Source organism: Leiobunum rupestre, chromosome 6 (assembly GCF_980474605.1).
Source record: "Leiobunum rupestre chromosome 6, qqLeiRupe1.1.hap1, whole genome shotgun sequence".
Lineage (NCBI taxonomy): Eukaryota > Metazoa > Arthropoda > Arachnida > Opiliones > Sclerosomatidae > Leiobunum > Leiobunum rupestre.
The window spans coordinates 66,731,753-66,751,939 of record NC_143389.1 but is presented as its reverse complement, the minus strand read 5'-3'; the positions used below and the strand labels follow the sequence as shown (position 1 = coordinate 66,751,939).

The window sequence follows — 20,187 nt, the reverse complement described above, 5'->3', positions numbered from 1 at the left end:
GCCCAATGTATTTGTCCCAATATAAGAAAAATTTGTTAACACAGTAACACAAGGCCATCCCAGGCTTAATCTAACGTCGTAAGTATTAGTAAATATTTTTTTCTTAATTATTAAAATTAGTTAATACAATCAGGTAATTAATACATTACAAGCTGTTCTGATAGTCCTGAGACTCTAGACTTACTGAAATGCCAAATTCAGTTTGAAGAAATTTGGAATTGTATTCGTCCAATTAGCATTTTCGGCTTAAACAGAGCCACCAAGCGGCTAACTTGAGAAGCTACCCAAATTTCTGGATTATCGTCTGCTACGGTCATCTAAAACATTCTTGACGTATAATTATCGCCGTCGTTCGGTTTGTAATGTCTTACTTCAATTAAAAAGATCTAGGGTTCAACGATAAACAAATACTTTTTATTAGCTTAGTAACAAAAATACTACTTGGTTCGTTCCATAACCCGCACTCCGATTGCCATAGTGTACAGGTTGTATTTTGGAAGTCACATGGTCTAAATATTTGAAAGTAGATGGCGCAAGTTAAGTTATGCACGAAATTTAAATGTTACATTCCTCCCTTTTTAAAGATATAAAGTTCTACTAACATCGTGAAGAAGTATTATTTGATTAATAGTATACAATTAAAGTTCATCAATTAAATATCTCGGTGGGCGACGATTTTGTCGCCCACCGTGATATCGGCGTTCAGCATGGACTTGTCGTGCTTCAGCGAGTTGACGGTCGACTACTTGCTCGTCCCGTCCTTGTGGCATTGGAGGTGATATTAACTGTGGAGGATGTGGTGCTTGAAGGTCATCAAAAACATCGTCGTCCCTCCCATCGTAAAGAGAAGATCCCAGAAAATGTTTAAAGAAACTCTGATCGCGGGTAATGGTGCGATGTTCATTGGCCGCTGTAACCATGGAGCCTTTTGTTTTAGTCACAATCAGAGGATCTGGAGCAAATATAGGAGAGAGTTTCCCTAGCTTTTTAGTTTTCACGAGTACGCGATCACCGGTGGAGAACGGTACTGTAGACAGGAGTAGATGTTTATCTACGTGTTTCTACGAGATTTCGCTTGTGCGTCGTTAACTCGAACTTTCGCGAAGTTTGATGTGGTGTCAGCGTCAAAACATACTTGTGGTAATTTTACTCTGTATGTCGCGACCGAAAAGGATAGTCGCCGGTGCAACTTTTGTCGAAGAGTGAGGCATTGAGCGATAGTTCAGGAAAAATTGATGTACGGAGTCGCGCCAATCGGATCGGTCTATGGCAGATGTTTGGAGAGACTTTTTTAGTGTTCTATTGAGACGTTCTACGAGGCCATTAGCCTGGGGCCACAAAGGAGTAACACGTCGGTGGCGAAATCCGAGTTCTGAGGCAAAGTCGGCAAACGCGTGTCCATTGAATGGTGGGCCATTATCACTTCGTACAGTATGCGGTATTCCAAAGGTGTAAAACAATCGCTTCAAAATTGGGAAGACTTTTTCGCCGGAGGTAGAACGTACGATTTCGACTAATGGCAACCGGGAAAATTCGTCCACTAATACTAGAAGGTAGTCATTGGTCGGTAGGGGACCAGCGAAATCGATAGATATTTGGTACCATGGAGAGTTCGGTAAAGGCGAAGGCGACAAAGGGTTCCGTTCTCTAGAGGGGCCGGTGGTTTGGCATTTTTCAGCGCAGAAACCGTGGATGGATCGATGGTTAAGCCTTTGCCGCTGATGATCATTCCAAAAAATGGTAGAGAGCTTCGGTTGCAATCACATTTCCCAGCGTTAAGTGTTAAGCCGCTCTCCGAGATAACTTTGAGCGTTTTGTCTAAGGTTTCGTCGTGGTCCGCCTGAAGAACTCCTCCAACAATTATGTCATCAGTGCAATTCAAGGTACGATCGATTTCACTGATTACCTCACGTATGGCGTGTTGAAAAACTTCAGACGCTGACGATATACCAAAACTTAGACGTTTGTATCTGTATAGCCCTCTGTGGGAAGCGAACGTGGTGATGTAGCGAGATGATGGTTCCAGTTCAAGCTGGTGATAACCACTTCGAAGATCGAGCTTGGAGAAAATATTGCATCCATGTAATATGGCGACAATATCATCTATGGTAGGGGAAGGTTGTCTTTCCCTAATAATAGCGGTATTTGCTGCGCGCATATCAACGCAAACGCGAATATCTTGAGGCTCTGACGGGTTCGAGTGCGGTTTGGGTACCAGTACTAACGGCGAGATCCACGGTGTGGGACCGGTGGCCTTTTCAATGATTCCCAGCTGTTCCATCTTCTCAAGTTCCCGATCTAGGGGCGCTCGTAATAGGTTTGATTAAGGGGTTTATGTGTAGCTTTACAATTTTTTCCTTCAGCTTGCCAATACCGTGAAATAGATCTGGATAATTCGATATAATATTCTTGGTGGAACCCGTTAGAGAATTGACGATGATGACCAAGCCAAGAGTCTCGCTGGAGTGACGGCTAAGTATAGGCTTCGTATGGTGGCCTTGACTTGGTACAACTAAGATTGAAGCGGTGATTGTCTGGTCGCGATACGACAAGGTGGTTACAAAAGAACCTATACATTTTAGAGGATTCATAGATGGGAAAGGAAAAACACCTTTATCCGTTTGAGAAAGTTCTGGGCGTGGTTTGATGTTTTGGAAGCACGTTCACCGAGGAGCCCGTATCTATAATCCAGGTGATTTTGGTAGACCCGATTGGGATGGTAACCTTGGGTGGTGCGTTATTTGATACTGTGGGAAAAATTGGCTTCTGACAATCGACGACGGTAAAGATAGTGTCATCTGATTCTTCGTAGTTCGGTGTGACGATACTGAAGATTGAGTTGTTCCACCTGATTTAGGTTACTCTTGCCTCCAAACTTGTTACCTTTGCCTTCGTAGTGGCTTTTCTGGTGGGTGTAGACGTGATTGTAGTGTGACGTCTTGTTTGCGTCTTGTTGCTCGGTACTTGAGCGGCAGCATTTTGCAAAATGTCCCAATTTTCCGCATTTCAGACAAGTCTTTTTATATGCAGGACATCCTTGCCTTCCCTTTGTATGGGGATACCGTCCACCACATAAACCGCAAGTCTGGGATGATGAGGGATCTACGGTTCAACGATAAACAAATACTTTTTATTAGCTTAGTTACAAAAATACTACTTGGTTCGTTCCATAACCCGCACTCCGATTGCCATAGTGTACAGGTTGTATTTTGGAAGTCACATGGTCTAAATATTTGAAAGTAGATGGCGCAAGTTAAGTTATGCACGAAATTTAAATGTTACACGGTTGAATTATGAAATTAGTATAGCTTGGTGTTTGTTTTTGTAATTCTAATGAATTATTAGACGTTTAGTCATAAGTTCGTTGGTTGATTATAGTTTTTTTAAACTGAAATGGCAAAGTTTTCAAAGCACAAAGGTAAATTCTTTTGATTGAGTTCAACTGATTTGAAATCACAAAATAATCTTAGGTATTTATACTTATTAGGTGTTTTTCTAAAGTAAAGAAAGTTGTGTTAATTTTTTAAAATCTAAGTGATATTTTGCGATGGATAGTTCTACGCCTCTACCAAAGGACACAGCGAGGGTTTTACGGTTAATGTTATACCTTTGGAGCTATCTCCTCAGCTTGCTTTCAAAAAGTGAATATTAATAATCAGTACTGTGTACTGAATTTGCAAGCAAATAGTCAGTTTCAACAATGGAAAATAAAACACATTTAAAGGAAATTTGTAATGACATATCAAATTCATCAACGTCATTAGCTCAAGATACAAGGTCTCCATTCAAACTAATTTCAAATGATGCCCTGAAAAAGTTTCCTTTGCACAGCACTTCATCAAATAATAAAAAGCCAAAGGAGTTTGTGAAATCAAATGTACCATTACCTAACGGTAACTTTACAAAACAGCTACGGAAATTTCCAACTAACTTCAAAGAAGAGAATATTCTAACATAACACAGTAAAACTAATGGGAAAAAGCATTATACCGCTGGGTACCGTATGTTTAAAAGTGGAAAGGTGTGTGATATTTTACAGAATTATGGAGAGCATTTCATTACTATAAAAGCAGTTGTAGAAGCTTCATACAAACGTGAAAAATACAATGTAGCAGCCCAAATAAATTACAGTGGAGACATTTTAAGAGCTTTTTGTTTTTGTAAAGCTGGTCTGTTGCGATTTTGTAAACATGTCATTGCGACCTTCTGGGTATTATTGGATAATGTTATCTTACCAAATAGTTTCATATTCGACCCTTATAAATCGAGTAAAGCCTTGTGAGTGGAACAAACCAGGAAAAATCAGAAAACCTAGTAGTGAATTCTCCAAATATTTTTTCACGAAGCATGACCCAAACAAGAAAACAAAGGCAACAGAAGCCAAAATTTGTCAAAGAATTTTGAAATTTGAATGCACTAATAAACCTGTGTCTGAACACAGTCTCAGAACGTTTGCCAAAGATCTTGAAACAGTGGAACCTGGAAAAATGTTTAATGAGATTTTGTTTGACAGTGAATGTCAACCTATACAGTTAATTAAAGATGCAACCTCCATCATTACCACTGAAATTACTAGAAACTTCAACTGATCAAAAGGGACGGTAGTCCCTATGCAAGGTCCGGTAGAGTAGAGCACCTACCCGGGCACTTGCTATATTATCTCGAGTCAGAATGAAGCCGATTTTCCCCCCTCGTATCTCAAAAACTATAGGTCGTATCAAAACAAGTGATGTATCGTTTGAAAGGTTACAGGCACGCGACAAACATATACGAATTCCATCGAACAGGGTTGAGGCGACGTTTCGTAGTAATGGGGCAAAGTAAGGCTTAATTTTTCTTTTTCTTCTTCTTCTTCTTCTTCTTCTTCCATCTTCTCCTCGCAGACCGCTCTACAGCAAAACCTACTGAACCGATTTAAATGAAATTTGGTATACAGTTTCAAATTATCTCCCATTGTGTCCTGCCAAAGGAGAAGTTCATATCTAGTATAGTTCTTGAGCTATGGTGACAAATGTGCAGTTCAGCGAGTCGGTAACGAAACCATGGAGTAATAAACACATAAGAAGTACTAAACCGGAGCGACCAGCGATTTAAAAAAATAATGCAAAAGGTTTGATGGTTGATTCTAGGTGAAAAAGTGGCGCTGTGTTCGAAAAAATAGTCTTAAAGGTTAAAATGCCCGCTATGACGGATATACTTGGAAACTATGTATGCAACATATTTATAGGTGGATTGTAGGTAAAAAGGGGCGCTGAGTTCGATAACAATAGTCTTGCGAGTGTCAGGGTGGGGGTTGTATGCCATAGGGCTTGTCGATAAATAAGTCCAGTTTATGACGTTTATGGGAATATAATTACAAATCTTGTCCTAGGGAAATAGATTAAACATTCGAAAGCTACTGATTTAAAGGTTGTTTCTAAGTGAAAGAGGTGCAGTGAGTTCGAAGTGTCTCGCCAGTGTCAGGGTGGGCAGTGTGCCACCAGAGGGCGGTAAACGATGCCAATGAGTAATAAACACAGTTCAAAACGTGTAAAGTTTAATAACAATCGTACAAGCTTATTTATGAACATTAAAAAATGAATTAAAGAGCAAAATGACGTCACGTTTAAAAAAAATTAACGTAAACAATATTTAAACGTACACAATGTTGGCGAAAGAGCTAGGCAGTTCTCAATATTCCAAATAGGTGAAAGTTCACTTTCCAATTTTGTTTACAAATATTATTTCCGCTTTGTTACGTTTGAAGGTATTATAATAACTTCGCTGCTATTGTTATAAACAAAAAGGCGTAAAATCCACCCAAAACCCATTCGGTTAAAAATTGCAAGGTCCTTTTAAACAAAAACGTCACGTCCTATATTACTTTAGGCCATAAAAGAAGTAAAATCAAGATCTGTAATTATATTCCCATAAACGTCATAAACTGGACTTATTTATCGACAAGTGATGTGCTCTGAAGTAATATCCTAGACCTTGCGCGTCCTAAGTGTTTTACTGAGTTAAAATCCTTTGTACAGCCATAAAACATTTCAAAGAGAATGGCTAATATTAGAATCGCAGTGTATCAAATATATTGTTTAGATCGAAATAATGTACATTATCTACTTTGTTTAAATTTACTCTTTTACCTTAAAACCATAATTAAATAAAACATACAAGTTGTTGACTGCAGTAATTACGTCACTGCAGTCAACAACTTGTCTGCTTTCAGTAATTGGCCAGTTTCAATAGTCGCACCGCCACCTATCGATAATGTTCAGAAATGTTCGAGTACCACTAGTACGGACAGTTTCAGTAATTTTATCGAGTGTTTTTATTTTGTCTCGGTTGGCCAAAGTGCTACTTTGAGCGAGACAAGAATTAAACCCGTGCGAACGTTTATTTCACTGCCAAGTTATGTTGAAACTCGTTTACTATGCTTTTAAGGTAAAAGAGTAAATCTAAACCGTGTAGATAATATATTTCGATCTAAAGAATATATTTACCTATAAATAAAATAAACAAATCGGGCCACGCTTTTCGAGAACGAAAGAAAACTTTAAAGTCGGGAGGTTGAAATGGTCCCGTGATTAGGTAATGCTGCCATCTACATCGTTTTTAGAAACTAATTCTTGATATTTATGCTTGCCTTTCGTCCGCTACGTTGTAAATTTTATGATTTGTTCACTCTTTATACATTCTTAAGAAAACGTTTTATCTTATATTGACCTTTTTCTTTAATTAACTTGGTAAATTATTTAACTGATATTGTATCATTAGAATCGTCACAGCTAAGCTTAGAAAACTTGTCTCTTCTAATATTAGCCATTCTCTTTGAAATGTTTTATGGTTGTACAAAGGATTTTAACTCAGTAAAACACTTAGAACGCGCAAGGTCTAGCATATTACTTCAGAGCACATTACTTGTCGATAAATAAGTTATATTTAATATTCCTTAAATAAAATTTTTATAATTATTTATGTCATATAAAGTCATTTCTTCCTTTTAATTTCATTATTCTAATATATATTACATTGGCTAGAAACAATTTTCATTATTTCTAAGCTTTCAATTGTTGGATATTTTAGGGCTTTCTGATTTTGGAAAATTTTGTGTTTTTATATCATAACGACGCCAATCTTTTAGTATGACTCTGAACTTTTAGACGTTAAAAAATTTATAGTATCATCACGTTCATCTTGAATTTTTCTTTGTCTCTTCATTGGATTGGGATTATAGCATATACCGCATTCATATAACCCATTTAGAACCACCATTACTGCAAAACGTTTGTTTTCCGTATACATTTGATTGTTTAAGACCTATAATACAATGGCTTGGTTTTTGTCTTTAAAATTGTTTCTCGCATGTATATATTTTACGTTTCATGAGCGTTCTTATAACTGTTAATTTTGTATATCTCAATTTTGTTGCTTTGTTAATTTAATAACGTGTTTGGTCTAAGGTTGGTTTTTTGTTCTATTGATATTTGAAATTTGTGTAAGGCAAAAACATTTGTACTATTTATTTTAATTAAAATAAAAAAATATTCGACCGGTTGGGATATGGCTGGAATTATGTTTTTAAGCGGACGCTCTGAATATGGCGGTATGTCGTTGAGTGCCGTGTCCAGTAGTTAAAACGCCCAAGGGCAAACTCTTCCGAGGAGAGGTTCGATTGTAAAGAGTTAGATGTTTTTAACTTTGTGTTTCGCGGTTTTAACATTGGTTCGTTCAATTTAGTAACGCTATAAAATATTCTGTTCTCTTTAATTGTGTTGTCAAAATAAACAGTTTTATTTTTAAATACTGTCTCGTCTTGGTAAGTTCAGTGCAGGCGCGTAGGATCTAATTGCATTTAGGGTAGAAAAGTGACGAGCAAGTAGTTTAGAACATAGATGGCAGGTCAAATTCAGAATCTGAAACAATTGAACTGCCCACCTAAACTTCAAAAATCGTCATACCATAGCTATTCTCCTTGAGTAGAAATAAATACATTATTGACAAAATTAAACAAATTAAGTATAACATGAAAATAACGGTTCGGCAAACGAAGGGCCGTCAAAGGTACGGTGACGGGCCATTCCAAACGGTATGTGTGTAACTGTACTCGGGCTATATAAAATTACCTGCCCGGCCACCAATGGCTATCTTTTGCCCATCACTGAGGTAGAGCTTAAATATTTAATTTGGCACCTATGGTTTCCCACACCATTTTTCGAACCGTTTTGGCACTTTCCAAACAAAGATCAATGTCCTATACGAAATCTTTCTGGTCCAGTTATTTTCGTCCATGGTTGAAACAAGGGTCTCTAAGAATAATGCAAATGAATCATTGTTTCATAGAAAAAACAAGAGGTTCTCTAGATATTATAGAGTGTTTTACAACGAATAAATCCAGATATGTAGTGACTAGAAAGCAGGATAATACGGACATATGATAAAACTAGCTGTAGAGAAAATAGCTAGGAATGGAGAGAATGTCTAATGCAATTGTCAGAAGCGTCCCTTAACATGACCAGTTATTTTTCTTAATTTTCTAAAATTGCCGCTTACATGGCCACAGAGTTGGTGAAACATTCGGCTGGGAACTACAAGTGCCTGAAGCATACCGATCCTTGCTTCCAAAAACAAGTGATACTTCAAACTCACCTTAAAATTGGCAAATTGAATAGATTTTAACATTAATTTAGTAGCGAGGCTGCCATATAATATCGAAATTGTTTTATATTAATGTCGAAATATGTTTTAAAGAGAACAGAATTATTCAAAAAGTAAAAATTATAAATATTAAATATAGTATACGTATAGTTATGTCTTGAAAATCAAAGAGCGAGAAAATTTAGATTTAGCTCGTTAACTAGAAAAAGAAAGGATTAAACAGTAGAGCAGGCTTCAATGATCGACGTGTATTTTCTATAAACCTATGTAATTCTAACACAGCGAGTGACTGAGTATAATACAATCTTGAAATGCAAAAATTTTGGGTGGCCATCTTGGAATAATAAAGTCACATGAATATAGATATTTAAATGTACATGCATGAATAATATTGTGTCATTATGCTGAAAATGCATTAAAATCATTGCGTCTTAATAAATGGTGTTCATTATCACTACCAAAAAATTATAAATTTAATTCTATTACCGAGAGTTGGGAGGCCCAAAGAAAAAAAAAGTAACGCGAAACAAGAGAACCACTCTATCAAAAGTGAATGAGAAAGAGGTTTGACCAAAAAGTTGGAAGTATCACCAACTTCCGATTTGCCGGAAATCATAAATGGAATGATTGACTCGCGTATGGCAACGTTTGCTATAAATGTTCATTTAAAGGGATCCATCACTCACAACAGGGGGAGGCATAGGGGTAACATAACATACAGACTTGCAGTGTGCTTCAAAACCAGTTTTTTTGTGACCCCTATGCCTTCCCCTGTTGTGAGTGAGGGATACCTTTAAGAACCATTTGGAAAGAGTTTTCAAAAGCAAAAATGAAGTGAAAGCTGTACAATATTATATTGATATTGAAGATAGTGAAAACTATTTCATAATCGATGCGATTCAAATGAAAGAAGCGACGGGTTCGTAAGATTGGATAATACCAGGAAAGGTACTATCACAAGCTGTTCATTTGAAGATAGATTAAAACTATAGATGTCTTTAATTATTTGAGACCTAAGCTTTTGGAGGATCGATAATAAATTCACGTGTAATAACTTAATGACTATGGAAGATAACTTCCATGACCTAATTAAGTACTATAAGGTCGTTTTGCGCATTCCCGTGGCCCATATTACAGAAAGGAGTTTCAGTTCCCTTAAGAGAATAATAACCCGTCTAAGGACTACTTTGAAAGAGTTTAAACTTTCAAACCTAACTAAACTGTCGTTTAGTCGCGATTGATAGATTTACTTTAAGGACAAACCAATAGTTGTGATCGATTAATTTGGGAAAAGCTCTAAGCGAAGAGTGTTATTTTCGATTAGGATAACTTGGAAATTATATTTACATCCGTAAAGCTACAAAAACTGTTTGGAAAAAAGCTGAAAACGTGAGGAGTCGGGGGAAATCACCAAAGGGAATCATGGAAATGTCTGGGAATTTTAATCTAGAAATTAGGGAGTGGTGACTACTCGGGAAAATTCTTGGCGGGGGTACTGATTACGCTTTAAGGCTAAATAAAGGTGCATTAGAAACTTCCACCCGGTTGCAATTTTTCCGAAATGAAATACTAAAGCCAAAAATTATCGCTACCTTACTCCCCCCCTAGAGGCTAAAGCAGACGCTATTGTTTTTTCGTCATTTTTAATAGTAAATTTGACTTCATGAATAATGATACTTATAATTTTTGCTTCGTTTGCTTATATTTTGATAAGTTTATCAAAGATACAATGTTTAATTTGTCTGTAGGCTGTAGCAGATGCTAGATCATAAGCGCTACCTCAGTTCGGTCGCGAATGAAGAATAGCAGCCATAAAAATCTTTCCCGTGATTTCTTTTAATGGCTGGCAACGTAAACAAGCACCGTATAGTTAGTGTTGGTGTTTAAGTTTTAGTTTAGATTTAGAGCGTCACTTTGGCTGTTCTTCGTCTTCGGGAGCTTAGATGTCGGTAAATTTTCCTGAAATTAGCGTAGACTCATTTCGTAATAAATATTAAGATCAATAAGTTTAATTAACTAAATTTAGTGAATTTAGTTAATAGTTATTCAACACTTACGTCAGCACGTCTAAAGTAAGTAATTTTAAACTATAATTTAATCGCAACTTCGCAAAGCCGAGGTCTCATTTTTAGTTCAAAAATCAAAACTGTGCTATATCGGTAGCCATATCAAATTTCACAATCGGTGGCACAGAATTTGTACATTTGGTTATGTACGAGCTCTTTAAGGTAAGCATTGTCAATGAACATCCTAAGGTCTGTCCAGTGATGGGCGCACTCCTCTTATTGTGAGCGGTTTTTGTAATGTTGGGTGAAGTTGAGCGGTAAAAATAATTTTTCAAGAGCGCGAAACCAAAAGTAAAAGTTACGCGATATCATCCGCTCAAAAACGAGTGATAGGAGAGGAGCAAAAATTTCACCGCTCAAATAAGAGCAACAGGAGAGGAGCGAAAATTTTGTTACTCAAAAAGTGCGTCAAGAGAGGTGCGAAAATATAATCACTAAAAAAACGGGAGAGGAGCGAAAATTTAACCGCTGAAAAAAGAGCGACAGGAGAGCAGCAAAAATTTAACCGTCGGAATAAGTGCGGTACGTACGTGGACCATTTCTCAGCAAGCGAAACATTGCACAATTTGTTTTGTGGTTATTGGCTGAAATCTGGATAATGTAAACGATATCCGGAGTACTCCTGGCGCAGGCGGAACGGCTTTGTAAATAGTTACTTTTGTTTGAAAAATCACTGTTACCCAATTATTCCCAATTAATCATTTTGCGTTACAAAAAGTGAAAATGATATCGAAAATTATCCTTAACCGAAACGCGAGCTTGAACTAGGCTAGTTTACGGCTCCTAGCCACGTTTTACTTGCTCTGAGCGTTGTCCATTGTATTCAACTGCGTAAAAACCCCAGAAAGAAGAGAGAGAAACGACGGGGAAATTCTTGAAAAGTGCCGTCTCTCAAAAATGTCAATGATGCCCACTCCCCCTATTTACTCTTGATCGTATATAAAGAAGGCTTGAACATTTAAGAAAATGACCTTCCAAGACTAGACAGAGATGGCGATACTTTCATCATCCGTCAAATCAAGAGCACGGCCAAACCTACAGCTCTAATCGGCGCGCTTTACGCCATTCAAATGAGCGTTCTAGTTATTTCTCAGACTTCTATGACGCAAACTTTCTCCACACCACCAAGAGAAAATAGGGGAGAGTGTAGCTCTTAAAACAAAAATTACCTTTCCCTTCGCTTGCTACCTTGTTTGAGGGGCTCAATCTTTTCAAACTCCCCCCCCCGCGAGTGAGAACCAATAAAGACGATCGTAAGTCATGGGACCCCAACGTCATTCTTCTCGGGAATATAGTGCTGACCGAGGTAGTCTGGGATACGTTTATCTCTCGTTTTCTACGACAAGCGCTCTAAAATGTCAGAAATTTAACCATTGGTTTCATGGCTTTTAATATTTACGTATGTAATAAATTACGGTCCTGTAACTTCCACTTTCGTCTAACTCAAAATTATATATCAAAATGACTGGGTTTAATATGATTCCTCGCGTTGCCATTTTGACTTGACATAAACCGTAAGGCAGGCAGACTACTACAAAGCTTAGCAGACACGTGACGAAATATCCATAGAAATCGGATAACAAACTAGAACGATTTTTGAAATTTTATTATTATTATAGCTTTTAAAGAACCCTGCCTTTGGCCCATGCTTTTCGTTTGGCTGACAACGAAAATTACGCCATCTGCGCCACACTGGTGAACTAACACTTTATTTCACCTAAGAGTAAATGGCCGACTTTAGCCATAGAGATAGAAAATAAGTAGAGGCCCAATGAAATCTGAGGGTTTGTTCCGCGGTGCTATCCCCCTTCACGAGCTATGCGTTATAGGGAAGAAAACACGTGGCGCCACAAACGGCCATCTAAGAAACTAAACTCCCTTTATGGCAACCAGCTGAGCTCTATGACGTCATTGCGGAATGTAAACAACGTCGATATTTCGAGAGAAAAAAGGTAAATTTACCTCTATATTTTCAGATTAAATACAATTATCAATCGTAATAATATATTTCTGATAGACTGGCATTGCATACGAAATTGTCCTTGGAAAAGGATTATTGTGGTAAGTTGTGTTCGAACTGATTTTTTCTTTTGACTATCGTTGATGTATCTGCTGACTTTTCTTAATCTTATATTTACAAGTATCCTATGGGGATAAATACAAGGGCTGATGTTGCAATTTCGTCAGTGGCTTCAGTTTACGAATCCGGAAAATTAATTTCCTGTCCATTCTGTATGTTTCTTGATTGACGTTTCATCAATAGATAATGCTATTAAAAGTTGATGATCTGATTTGTCACTCTCATTTTTAATGTAGTTAAAACTTGGAACAATTTTGTTTATCCATTCTCGTAGAGGGTTGGGATGTGGTAAACAAAGATCTTCAATCTCGTTCATTTCAGTAGATTCAAAATCCATCCATACTGACTACAAATTTTAAATAACATTAATCATGGAATATTAATTATTAGGGTATCTGAGGATGACACTTTTAACTCGAGAGTGTCGAGACCATAGAAAGTGTCATATTGGATGTCCAAAGACGTTTTTGGGAGTTTTAATGTTTCCGTGCAATAGTAGGTGCTAGATGTATCTTATTAATCTCGAGTGTCTCCGAACTGACCAAATCAATATGTTAGCTGTAAGTCCTCAATAAAGTTATTTTGGTATATACCGATATCACCAGAAGTACTTCTGATATCACTAATATTATTAAACCCTTAAAATTGTATACTTTTCTCCGGTTTTGTTGAATCTCAAGGGAAAATCCAATTTGGAACTTCACAAGCTTCAACTATTTTCAGATTTATTTAAATTTGCATAATTACTATAATTAAATTATTATAATTCATTCAAAATTGTATGTAAAAAAAAGTAATATTTCAAACTTCAAAAAATGATACTTTATTTATGATATTAAAGCCTATTACAATTTACAAGTTACAGAAACTTCCTTAAGCCTAAAAAGTTTGTTTCTCAAAAGCTCTAGTTTGTTTCCATGGTTTCCTACGCCTATTTCTAGTTCCTACAGAACGGTGTGGTGGCGCTACGTACTTCTTCCCTATAACGCATTTCACGGGGGGGGGGGATGAAATTTCCATAACAGAAAGAAGCTCTTTTTTCCCCCTGTCTGGACCTCTACTTATTTTCTATCTCTATGACTTTAGCTCGATGCTAACGTGGTTTTTTTGACATCTTTAAAGCGACTTAGGTTTAATTAAAGTTGAAGAATGGCTGCTCAAAATTGCGTAATTAAATCGTGTAAGAGTAAATACACAAAAGAAAACATCTTTTCACAGGTTAGTGTTAGAAATAGTTTTCTTTTTACCATAATTTCCAATCGCTAAGAACGCACTAGAATACGCGTTTCTTTCAAATCATAGAAAGCTAGTTTTTTTTAAATAAAAAAATGAAGAATGGTTATTTAAATATTTTAGGAGTAATTACTCAAACAAAACATATCTTTTCACAGGTTACTGTTAGAAATAGCTGTTTTATCCGCAATGATTTTGAGGGAAACCGGCGCACAGTAATTGTTTATCGCGAATATCTACGTTATTATTGTATGTACGGCTATAAACCCAATTACGAACATTAGGGCCCAGCTTTTTCCTACAAAAAATGTTCTATGAACATTTTACATACGAGCAATCGTTGTGTCGTATTCGCGGTTTTAACGTTGTACCCGAAACGTGTCTTACAATTTGGCGCCTTCGTTGACTGAAAACGCGCCCGCCGCTCTTCATGTAACCGCGTTTAAAATTTACCACCCAGCAAACTCTTGTTATTTATGCAATAAATCTCTGGAAAATTAAGCTATTGTGAAGTAGGCTGGGGCGAAAAACCAACATTGTGCGTCCAGGAAACGCCTGGGTGCGGAAACGTGGCCCAGTCCAATCCGAAACTCAGCGCACTTTGAAATTTTGAAATCGGATAATATCTTCAGTCTGTTCTTTGAGGGTGAAATCTCGAAATTTCACTAAAAAACACTAAAATTTAAGGTTTTGCAAAAATGGGCTTAAAATCGATACCGATACCTTCCAAGGGTGACTTTACGATGAAAAGTCATCAGAGGGTACTTAGAGGTCCATACCGAGTCGCCAAAGTCACCCCATGCCAATCCGCATGGAGGGGGAAATGGCTCATAATTGCGTATTTTCGAGTAAAACGCTTAAATACTTGTGCGGTCCCTGGGTCACCTCTACACTGAAGCTGGACCCCCCCCCCCCGGTCGCTGGTCTCCGGTCTCCTTCTCCTCTCCCCCTTCTCCTCCCTCTGGTCGAGCGTTGTCGAGACTTGTCAGAACCTGTCAATGGCTCGTACTGTCGGCTCACGCCTAATGTTCGTTCACTCGCAGGTGCTAGTCGACGTTGTCGTTATAGTTTCTTCTTCTCATTGTCTCGTCGTTGCGTCTTTTGGTGGTAGAGATTCTGGTTCTGCCTGCACGCACTCCCCTCTTTGGTTTCTATGCCACAGCAAAGAGAGACTTTGTGCAGTGCCCTATATTTGGTCCTCCAAAAGATTTTGGTCCGAACGTTTTGCCAACGAGGGCTGACGTTCTGCGATCTTGTCAGGAGGTTCGAAGGCAAAAGGGCTGTCTTTGAGAAAAAGACAAGGAGCCTTCGTTCGGAGACATTGCCGACGAAGTCCATTCCAAACTAATAGTTATTTGGGAATCTGCTTCTACCCCAACGGTCTCAGAGCAGCGCATTAAGGAATGTCTCACAAATCTTCATAAAAAATACACTACGTTGAAAAATTTATTGAAGAGTAAAACAACTTCCCAAAGTAATAAGGATGAGAAAATCACCGCCTTCAAAGAGTACTGCTCTGAATTATTTAACATAGCCGCTTGTAAGTGCGTTGACTTGTCTAGGTGCTCCTGTTCCAAGGAAAAGTAGGTTCCAGCCATAGAGCATGCCTTCTATCTTGACCAAAGAGGTAAAAGACTCATGGGAATCGCCAGCGTAGATGTCTCTGAAACAAAAAAAAGTGCATAAGAGAGCAGAACGTAATGCAAAAAGAGGCAGACTTGAACGGGGAGAGGGTGGGGAAAGCGTTCCTACTGCAGCGGCCTCCACATCTTCCTCTACGATTGATATGGATAAAGATTTAGATTCCTTCTTTGAGGAAGGTGAAGGTGATAATCCTAGTCCTGAAATTAAGGTAAAGGTTGATACTTCTACCAATGATGACGATTTTCACGACATACCACGCAGACTTGTGCAGAGAAAATCATCGCAGGCCAGACTTGACTTATCTGAAGCAGCAGTAGTTGCTCAAAGATATGGTATAAGTCATAGATTAAAGTAAGATAAGGCGCGAGAAAATTAAAACAGGCTCCAAGTTGAAGGAGGAATCACGCCATGGGGATTCTATTCGTGGCTTATACTTTGATAGTCGAAAAGACGAAATATTGACAGCCTCCGGATTTATTAAGGAGGAACACATATCTTTAGTGGCCGAACCAGGTTCTAAATACGTAGGCCATGTCGTCACACCATCGAGCCATGCCCAAGATGAGTGTGATTCTATTTATAATTACGTAACAACAGAACTGAATGGAGGCTTCGATGCAGTGGTAGTCGTGGGCTGTGACGGTACAAATACGAATACGGGCTGGAAGGGAGGAATTATTCTTCTACTAGATGAACGACTTGCAATGGGTTGTCTGTCTATTACATTTCAATGAGCTACCGTTCAGAAGTCTTTTCGTATTTATTGACGGACCTACCTCTGGTCCGAACAAATACTCAGGGCCAATAGGGGGACAACTTTCAACTTGTGATATCCTGGATGTTGTAAAGTTTAAACAAGTTGCAAGTGACTTACCTGAGATTGAGCCCACTGATCTCAGCTCAGATCAAAGGTATCTTTATGAGATATCAGATGCCATACGGTCCGGAGCGTGCTCTCCTGAGCTGGCCTCCCGGAAGATAGGCCCCATCAACATGGCTCACTGGCTAACAACTGTAAATAGAATTCTGAGATTAAACATATCAACAAAAAGACCCACAAAGAAACTGCAAGTATTAGTTGAATACTTACTCACAGTATACGTACCTCAGTGGTTCCACATCAGACGGGATAAGTCTATCGCTGATGTGAGTCGGCACCTCTTCCAAGCAATCAAATTGTTAGGCTTCTTCCTCTGAAGTACCGAAATGTGTTAAACACTTCCATTCAGAGAAACGGCTTCTCTGCCATGCCAGAAAATATACTTCTTGGAATGGTAACCGACCCTAGGCTTACCGTTCGCCAAGACGCACTCACCAAAATCCTGGAAGCAAAACTTAAGCAACAGACAACTGTTAGATACAATGTTGTACCAAAAATTAATTTTGGAGCTAATGATTACACAGAAATGATTGATTGGGAACAGACAGATGTTTCACTTACCGTACCTCCAGTTTTAATTCCTATAACAGAGGATTAACTTACCGCTAAGCTATCTATGGCCGATGGCTTGGTACCAGACTGGGACTTTACATCTTTCCCTTGTCACACAGTAGCGGTGGAAAGAACTGTTAGACTGGTAACAGAGGTGTCCAGACAAGGCATCGGTCCCGACGCTCGGGACCGACAGATACGCGCCACACTTCTTTCTCGAAAGACGGTCAAATTATTTGACACTAAGAAAGACTTTGTGGGTGAAATTAATGAATCTGAGACTTAAATAAGCACGTTCTACATATGGTTGGTTGGTTGGGTAGGGCGTGGGTGGAGCCCGATGTGCAGCCACCTCCACGTGGTGGGCTCTGGGTCACTCGAAGTAGTAGAACTCAGTGAGCTAGGAGCTGCACAAGTATTTAAGCGTTTTACTCGAAAATACGCAATTTTGAGGCATTTCCCCCTCCATGAGGATTGGCATGGGGTGACTTTGGCGACTCGGTACGGACCTCTAAGTACCCTCTGATGACTTTTCATCGTAAAGTCACCCTTGGAAGGTATCGGTATCGATTTTAAGCCCATTTTTGCAAAACCTTAAATTTTAGTGTTTTTTAGTGAAATTTCGAGATTTCACCCTCAAAGAACAGACTGAAGATATTATCCGATTTCAAAATTTCGAAGTGCGCTGAGTTTCGGATTGGACTGGGCCACTTTTCCGCACCCAGGCGTTTCCTGGACGCACAATGTTGGTTTTTCGCCCCAGCCTATTGTGAAGGTTGTGTGAGATAAAATGATGGGAAAGTCGGAATAATGGGACACTTTAATTTAAGTTCATATTTACTGCCGTAAGGATTAAATTCACAAGATCAGTATCAATGCTTTGTAAAGAAAACACGACACCGATGAGACTGTTCGACATGTAGAACGCGAGCGAATCAAACGTATAATAAATTATATTTAATACTTTAAATTAATATATACATTGTGTATTATTTCAACGCTAAATGTAGAACCAGTGTGTCAGAATTTATATCCCGGTGTACCTAGTAACAGAGACCATACTACCGGAGGTCTATCATCATAGTGCCCTACGCCAGCGTCCACCTAGCCCGGACAGGTGACAAATCCCGCACCTTTGACGCAAGCCACTCAACCCAGCAGAAGGTGCAGCAATGGGTGGACCATTTCCCACTTCGCACACAGCAGTGGGATTAAGAGTGGATGCTGTAGCAACTCCAGCCGACACTCTACCTACGTAGGTAAAGAGTCAAACCCTTTGGAGAGAGCTCCTAAATGGGAACGACGAGCACACAGCAGTCCAAGTAACCCGGCACAGCTGGCACCGGAGATCCCGGTGTGACTCCAAGAGGCCGGGAAACAGGACCGCCGTGCCCTCATACGTGTAGGCCATCCTACAGCAGGCTACCCAATCCGCTGAGGCGGCCAGTTTGCACGGACCCTCTCCATTAGCCTGAGCCGAAGCTCAGTATCCAGCCCAAACCTAACCGAAGTCGGAGGTGGAGATAGGACCATTTGATCAGAGCTAACATCTCCCAGTGCGCCACCTCAGAGCCAGTAAGAATATACTTGGTTAATACCTTATATAATCCTTTAGCAAAGACAGTTGCTCTAAACAAAAGTACATCTAATTTTAACAGAAACCAACTGAAAACCTACTATAAACTAAGTATTATAAATAGTTAGGCCTATGCGACCAAGGTAAAATTTCGAAACAAACAGAGCTAGCTAGGTAACATATAATTGCATAACATTAGCTTACAAGAGTGACATAATTAGATAGCAAAGGCTAAGCCTAACTAGCGCTAAATACCGTAAACTATTTTTTTAATAATAAAGATAAGTTACAACAATTATTCAAAAGATATGCTGTATTTACCTTTCGAAAAATATGAATCCGAAAACCACATCTGGCTTTGTACTTACAGCTAAAACCGTTAATGAAAGTGGAAAAGACCACTAATGAATCAACAACACCTGTAAATGGTTATTTGCATCAGTGCGTACGTTATTCACATAGTAGACCTGATCACTAGTTAAAATAAGTTTCGTGCGCGCGGTGTAGATGGTGTTAATGTCGTTTAAGCCAAGAATCTAATCGGTGGTCTGCCAGCCATTAGATTAAGCGTTCTAGTTTGTTATCCGATTGCTATGGAAATATCCCTTTGATCTAAATTTCGTAATTGAAAATATAAATTTACTTTTAACACGCCTTTTGTTTATAAATATAATATAACATAAATATATCATATAAAACAATCATTAGCTCGGTTTTAAATTAAAATTAAAAACGAACTATTTTTTGAGCGCATGGTAACAAAAAACGAGATACCCATGAAAATGTGAAGAGGCTTCTGCGGGAGGGGGGCGGACAGTTATTCTTGATGATATTTTTGCCCCTCAAACAAGGCGACGCGCGCGTTCGGCGAAGAGCTACACTCTCCCCTATTTTCTCTTGACACCACACAGTGTTTCAAAGAGCCCAAATTTTGGCGAAAATTAAAAAACGGTCCGTTACAAATAATACGTACATTTTTATAATAAGGAAATAATGGAGAGTGACGAGGCACTAAATGTTTTTAGCTGCGACTCCTAGCGGCGAAGTTACTTTCCATGAAGGAGCACAAGGTTTTCGTTGGTGTAATTTGATACATCTTAGCGAAATTAGAACGTGGAAAAGAATTCACAGTCTTACGTTATTTCAAACAATATTTAAAATTAGTTTAAGGGTTGTAAAAAGCCATTTTGGAGCATGTTAACACGCGATTTATTCCGAGAGACGCGTGTAGATAACGACAATTTTTTCAAAGTTAATTAGTAAACGTTACAATTAGTCCATTTAATAATTTTATTAAGTTTCCCTTTGCAATCTTTGGAGAAAGTTGGGTTTAAAAATTTATAGAATATTAGCGAAAAGGTAGGCTAAAACCATAGATATAGGAAACGTATATAAAGGTCTAGATTAAATATTTCAAAGGGAGTGAATACGGAGGTGACAGCTAGCAGAAACGCGTAATTTGGCAGGCTATCCTTATAAGGCGCTATCTATCGGTAAGAAAGCTCGTGTTATCGTC

General features: G+C 38.5%; 1 protein-coding gene across 1 annotated transcript in view; it reads left to right on the top strand.

Moving 5' to 3' along the window:
• Positions 1-20,187, top strand: part of Atg4b (Autophagy-related 4b) — a 40,604-nt gene that overhangs the window by 8,026 nt on the left and 12,391 nt on the right. The gene's annotated exons all lie outside the window — the stretch shown is intronic.